The sequence below is a fragment of the Pan paniscus genome, chromosome 7 (assembly GCF_029289425.2).
Source record: "Pan paniscus chromosome 7, NHGRI_mPanPan1-v2.0_pri, whole genome shotgun sequence".
Taxonomy (NCBI): domain Eukaryota; kingdom Metazoa; phylum Chordata; class Mammalia; order Primates; family Hominidae; genus Pan; species Pan paniscus.
Genome location: NC_073256.2, coordinates 87,924,003 through 87,931,341, shown reverse-complemented (window position 1 = coordinate 87,931,341; position 7,339 = coordinate 87,924,003).

The window sequence follows — 7,339 nt, the reverse complement described above, 5'->3', positions numbered from 1 at the left end:
AAAGTACTACCCAGTTTAGATGGGTCTTTCCAGCAAATCACATACCACATGCTCCTCCCCAAGCCCTGCCTCTTCAGTGGGTAGGCTATGAGAGAGAACTTGTCCTATGACCAGACAAGAAGAAATAAAACTTAACAACGGCGTGCTATTGTCATTCCTTTTAGGGTGAGTTTATTTTTCTCATGATATACTTGACTGACTTTGAAAGCACAACTTTTACAGAGAACTGCCTTTTTGGGAAACTTAAAGAAATTCCATTAAAACCGTCTCTTATAAATATTTTCTTTGTAATTTTAGAATTGTTTTTCGTAATGTAAAACCTGATTATTTATTTGTCTATATTAAAATTGTTAGTGATAAAATTTCTAGGGCTTTCTTTTGGAGACTGTTGCCTGAAATTTAAAATGCTGAAGTGGACATTTTATTGGGATTATTTAACATGTGCTAATCTAAAATGGCCAGATAATTTTTAAATATTATGTCATCATTTCTAGTGTGACTTCATAAAAATTGGTCATAATTGTGTTAGTATATTTTGGATGACTCTCTCTTTATGTGATTTTTTTTCTGTGATTTTCATAGATTTTTTTAAATTTTACCTTAAGTTCTGAGATACATGTGCTGAACGTGCAGGTTTGTTACATAGGTATACATGTGCCATGGTGGTTTGCTGCACCCTATCAACCTATCATCTAGGTTTGAAGCCTCGCATGCATTAGGTATTTGTCCTGATGCTCTCCCTTCCCTTTCCCCCCACCCCCGCAACAGGCCCCGGTGTGTGGTATTCCCCTCCCTGTGTCCATGTGTTCTCATTGTTCAGCTCCCACTTATGAGTGAGAACATGAGGTGTTTGGTTTTCTGTTCCTGTGTTAGTTTGCTGAGGATGATGGTTTCCAGCTTCATCCATGTCCCTGCAAAGGACATTAATTCTTCTTTTTTTTTTTTATTTAGATGGAGTCTGGCTCTGTCGCCCAGGCTGGAGTGCAGTGGCGCCATCTTGGCTCACTGCAAGCTCCGCTTCCCAGGTTCACGCCATTCTCCTGCCTCAGCCTCCCGAGTAGCTTGGGACTGCAGGTGCCCACCACCATGCCTGGCTAATTTTTTGTATTTTTAGTAGAGACGGGGTTTCACCCTGTTAGCCAGGATGGTCTCAATCTCCTGACCTTGTGATCCGCCTGCCTGGGCCTCCCAAAGTGCTGGGATTACAGGCATGAGCCACCACGCCTGGCAACTAATTCTTTTTTATGGCTACATAATATTCCATGGTGTATATGTGCCACATTTTCTTTATCCAAGTCTATCATTGATGGGCATTTGGGTTGGTTCCAAGTCTTTGCTATTGTAAATAGTGCTGCAGTAAACATACGTGTGCATGTGTCTTTATAGTAGAATGATTTTTAATCCTTTGGGTACATAGCCAGTAATGGGTTAACCCAATTGCAGGGTTAAATGGTATTTACGGTTCTCGATCCTTGAGGAATTGCCACACTGTCTTCCACAATGGTTGAGCTAATTTACATTCCCACCAACAGTGTAAAAGTGTTCCTGTTTCTCTGCATCCTTGCCAACATCTGTTGTTTCCAGACTTTTTAATGATTGCCATTCTAACTGGCATGAGATGGTATCTCCTTGTGGTTTTGATTTGTGTTTCTCTAATGACCAGTGATGATGAGCTTTTTTTCATATGTTTGTTGGCTGCATAAATGCCTTCTTTTGAGAAGTGTCTGTTCATATCCTTTGCCCACTTTTCAATGAGGTTCTTTTTTTTTCATAAATTTGTGTAAGTTCCTTGTAGATTCTGGATATTACAGCTTTGCCAGATGGATAGATTGAAAAATTTTTCTCCCATTCTGTAGGTTGCCTGTTCACTCTGATGATAGTTTCTTTTGCTGAGGAGAAGCTCGTTAGTTTAATTAGATCCTATTTGTCAATTTTGGCTTTTGTTGCAATTGTTTTTGGTGTTTTAGTCATGAAGTCTTTGCTCACGCCTATGTCCTGAATGGTATTGCCTAGGTTTTCTTCTTTGGTTTATTATAGTTTTTGGTTTTACTTTTAAGTCTTTAATCCATCTTGAGCTAAATTTTGTACAAGGTGTAAGGAAGGGTTCCAGTTTCTGTTTTCTGCATATGGCTAGCTAGTTTCCCCAGTGTCATTTGTTAAATGGGGAATCCTTTCCCCATTGCTTATTTTTGTCAGGTTTGTTGAAGATCAGATGGTTATAGATGTGTGGTATTATTTCTGAGGCCTCTGTTCTGTTCCAGTGGCCTATATATCTGTTTTGGTATCATGCTGTTTTGGTTACTGTAGCCTTGTAGTATAGTTTGAAGTCAGGTAGTGTGATGTCTCCAGCTTTGTTCTTTTCACTTAGGATTGTCTTGCCTATATGGGCTCTTTTTTGGTTCCATATGAAATTTAAAGTAGTTTTTTCTTCTTCTGTGAAGAAAGTCACTGGCAGCTTGATGAGAATGGCATTGAATCTATAAATTACTTTGGGCAGTTTGGCCATTTTCATGATATTGATTATCATGGAATTTTTTTCCATTTGTTTGTGTCCTCTCTTATTTCCTTGAGCAGTAGTTTGTAGTTCTTCTTGAAGAAGTCCTTCACGTGCCTTGTAAATTGCATTCCTAGGTATTTTGTTCTCTTTGTAGCAATTGTGAATGGGAGTTCACCCATGATTTGGGTCTCTGCTTGTCTATTATTGGTGTATAGGCATGCTTGTGGTTTTTGCATATTGATTTTTCTATCCTGAGAATTTGCTGAAGTTGCTTATCCGCTAAAGGAGTTTTGGGGCTGAGACAATGGGGTTTTCTAAATATACAATCATATCCTCTGCAGACAGCAACAATATGAGTTCCTGTCTTTCTATTTGAATAGCTTTATTTCTTTATCTTGCCTGATTGCCCTGGCAAAAACTTCCAATACTGTCTTGAATAGGAGTAGTGAGAGAGGGCATCCTTGTCTTGTGCCGATTTTCAAAGGGAATGCATCTGGATTTTGCCCATTCACCATAATATTGGCTATGGGTTTGTAATAAATAGCTCTGATTATTTCTATATATGTTCCATCAATACCTAGTTTATTGAGAGTTTTTAGCATGAAGGGGTATTGAGTTTTATCGAAGGCCTTTTCTGCATCTATTGAGATAATCATGTAGTTTTTGTCATTGGTTATGTTTATGTAACAGATTACATTTATTGGTTTGTGTATGTTAAACCAGCCTTGCATTCCAGGGATGAAGCTGACTTGATCTTGGTGGATAAGCTTTTTGATGTGCTGCTGGATTCAGTGTGCCAGTATTTTATTGAGGATTTTTGCATAGATGTTCATCAGGGATATTGGCCTGACATTTTCTTTTTTTGTTGTATCTCTGCCAGGTTTTGTTATCAAGATGATGCTGGCTTCATAAAATGAGTTAGGGAGGAGTCCCTCTTTTTCTATTGTTTGGAATGGTTTCAGAATGTACCAGCTCCTCTCTGTACCTATGGTAGAATGTGGCTGTGAATACTTCTGGTCCTGGGCTTTTTTTGTTTGGTAGGCTATTAATTACTGCCTCAATTTCAGAAGTTGTTATTGGTCTATTCAAGGATTAGATTTCTTCCTGGTTTAGTCTTGGGAGGGTGTATGTATCCAGGAATTTATCCATTTCTTCTAGATTTTCTAGTTTATTTGCATACAGGTATTTGTAGTATTCTCTCATGGTACTTTGTATTTCTGTGGGATCAGTGGTGATACCCCCTTTATCATTTTTTATTGTGTCTATTTGATTCTTCTCTCTTTTCTTCTTTATTAATCTGGCTAGCAGTCTGTTGTGTTAATCTTTTAAAAAAATCAGCTCCTGGGTTCATTGATTTTTTGAAGGGTTTTTTTGTGTCTCTATCTCCTTCAGTTCTGCTCTGATCTTAATCATTTCTTGTATTCTGCTAGCTTTTGAATTTGTGTGCTCTTGCTTCTCTAGTTCTTTTAGTTGTGATGTTAGGGTGTCAATTTTAGATCTTTCCCATTTTCTGATGTGGGCATTTAGTGCTATAAATTTCTCTCTAAACACTACTTTAGCTGTGTCCCAGAGATCCTGGTACGTTATGTCTTTGTTCTCATTGGATTCAAATAACTTATTTATTTCTGGCTTAATTTCATTATTTACCCAGTAGTCATTCAGGAACAGGTTGTTCAGTTTCCATGGAGTTGTGTGGTTTTGAGTGATTTTCTTAATCCTGAGTTCTAATTTGATTGTAGTGTGGTCTGAGAGGCTGTTTGTTATGATTTCCATTCTTTTGCATTTGCTGAAGAGTGCTTTACTTCCAATTATGTGGTTGATTTTAGAATAAGTGCTTTGTGGTGCTGAGAAGAATGTATATTCTGTTGATTTGAGGTGGAGAGCTCTGTAGATATCTATTAGGTCCACTTGGTCCAGAGCTAAGTTCAAGTCCTGAATATTCTTGTTAATTTTCTGTCGCATCAATCTGTCTAATATTGACAGTGTGGTGTTAAAGTCTCCCACTATTATTGTGTGGGAGTCTAAGTCTCTTTGTAGGTCTCTAAGAAGTTGTTTTATGAATCTTGGTGCTCCTATATTGGGTGCCTATATATTTAAGATAGTTAGCAGTTCTTGTTGCATCAATCCCTGTACCATTATGTAATGCCCTTCTTTGTCTTTTTTGACCTTTCTTGGTTTAAAGTCTGTTTTATCAGAAACTAGGATTGTAACCCCTGATTTTTTTTTCTTTCCATTTGTTTGGTAACTATTCCACCATCCCTTTCTTTTGAGCCAATGTGTGTCTTTGCATGTGAGATGGGTCTCCTGAACACAGCACACTGTTGCATTTTGACTCTTTATCCAACTTGCCAGTCTTTGTCTTTTAATTGAGGCATCTGGCCCATTTACTTTTCAGATTAATATTGTTATGTGTGAATTTGATCCTGTCATTATGATGCTAGCTGGTTATTTTGCACATTAGTTGATACAGTTTCTTCATAGTGTCATTGGTCTTTATATTTGGTGTAGTTTTGCAGTGGCTGGTACTGGTTTTTCCTTTCCATATTTAGTGATTCCTTAAGGAGCTCTTGTAAGGCAGGCCTGGTGGTGACAAAATCCCTCAGCATTTGCTTGTCTTTAAAGGATTTTATTTCTCCTTCACTTATGAAACTTAGTTTGGCTGGCTATGAAATTCTGGGTTGAAAATTCTTTTCATTAAGAATGTTAAATATTGGCCCCCTGACTCTCTTCTGGCTTGTAGGGTTTCTGCAGAGGGATCCGCTGTTAGTCTGATGAGCTTCCCTTTGTAGGTAACCTGACTTTGTCTCTGGCTGCCCTTAACATTTTTTCCTTCATTTTAAACTTGGAGAATCTGACAATTATGTTTCTTGGGGTTGCTCTTCTCCTTGAGGAGTATCTTTCTGGTGTTCTCTGTATTTCCTGAATTTGAATGTTGGCCTATTTTTCTAGGTTGGGGGAAGTTCTCCTGGATAATATTCTGAAGTGTTGTTTTCCAACTTGGTTCCATTCTCCCCGTCACTTTCAGGGGCCCCAATCAATCATAGGTTTGGTCTTTTCACATAGTCCCATATTTCTTGGAGGCTTTGTTCATTCCTTTTCATTCTTTTTTCCCTAATCTTGTCTTCATGCCTTATTTCATTGAGTTGATCTTCAGTCTCTGATATACTTTCTTCCACTTGATGGATTTGGTTTTTGATACTTGTGTATGCTTTATGAGGTTCTCATGCTGTGTTTTTCAGCTCCATGAGGTCACTTATGTTTTCCTCTAAACTGGTTACTCTACTTAGCAGTTCCTGTGACCTTTTGTCAAGGTTCTTAGATTCCTTGCATTGGAGTAGAATATGCTCCTTTAGCTCAGAGGTGTTTGTTATTACCCACCTTCTGAAACCTGCTTCTGTCAGTTCATCAAACTCATTCTCTATCTGGTTTTGTGCCCTTGCCAGAGAGGAGTTGCAATCATTTGGAGGAGAAGAAGGATTCTGGTTTTTGGAATTTGCAGCATTTTTGCACTGTTTTTTCCTCATCTTCATGGATTTATCTACCTTTGATTTTTGAGGCTGATGACCTTTGGATGGGGCTTCTGTGTGGGGTCCTTTTTGTTGATGTTGATGTTATTGCTTTCTGTTTGTTAGTTTTTCTTCTAATAGTCAGGCCTCTCTTCTGCAAGTCTGCTGCAGTTTGTTGCAGGTCCATTCCGGACCCTATTTGCCTGGGTATCACCAGCGGAGGCTGTAGAACAGCAAAGATTGCTGCCTGTTCCTTCCTTTGGAAGCTTCGTCCTAGAGGCGCACAGGGCTGATGTCAGCTGAAGCTTTCCTGTATAAGATGTCTGTCAACCCTGTTGGGAGGTCTCTCCCAGTCAGGAGGCGTGGGGGTCAGGGACCCACTTGAGGAGGCAGTCTGTCCCTTAGCAGAGCTCAAGTGCTGTGCTGGAAAAACCTCCTTGTCAGGATCTGCTGCTCTCTTCAGAGCTGGCAGGCAGGAACGTTTAAGTCCACTGAAACTGCACCCACAGCCATCCCTTCCCCCGGTTGCCCGGTCCCAGGGAAATGGGAGTTTTATCTATAAACCCCTGACTGGGCTGCTGCCTTTCTTTCAGAGATGCCCTGCCCAGTGAAGAGGAATCTGGTGAGGCAGTCTGGCCACAGCTGTGTTGAGTTCTACCCAGTCCTTAGCACTGTGAGGGGAAACCCACCTGCTGAAGCCTCAGTAATGGTGGACACCCCTGCCCACACCAAGCTCAATTGTCCCAGGTTGACTTCAGACTGCTGTGCTGGCAGCAAGAATTTCAAGCCAGTGGTTCTTAGCTTGCTGGACTCCCTGGGAGTGGGACCTGCTGAGCGAGACCACTTGGATCCCTGGCTTCAGCCCCCTTTCCAGGAGTGTGAACAGTTTTTGTCTCACTGGGGTTCCAGGTGCCACTCAGTTGGAAATGCAGAAATCACCTGCCTTCTGTGTTGGTCTCACTGGGAGTTGCAGACCGGAGCTGTTTATATTCGGCCATCTTGCCAGATCCTTCCATAGATTTTTTTTTTAAGGGTACCTGCCCCCATGTTTCTGCTCCTTGGTCTTTCATTTGTTATGGGACCTAGCACAAAAGTTTTTTGTATCAATCAGAAATTTCACAATGATAAAAATTACCTTTCCTGTTCAATTTTCAACCTAATAAATCTAAAAAAGAATTTATATTGTGTTTTCTCTTTAAAGTGTAAAATCAGAGAATATCCACCTGTTCAAGATGATGACTCAACTGAATTGACTTTAGGAAGGATCACAGGCTTTCATTGGTTCATACACTCACTTAATGAAGAGTGGATGGAGGCCATGGCATGGGACAAGCTT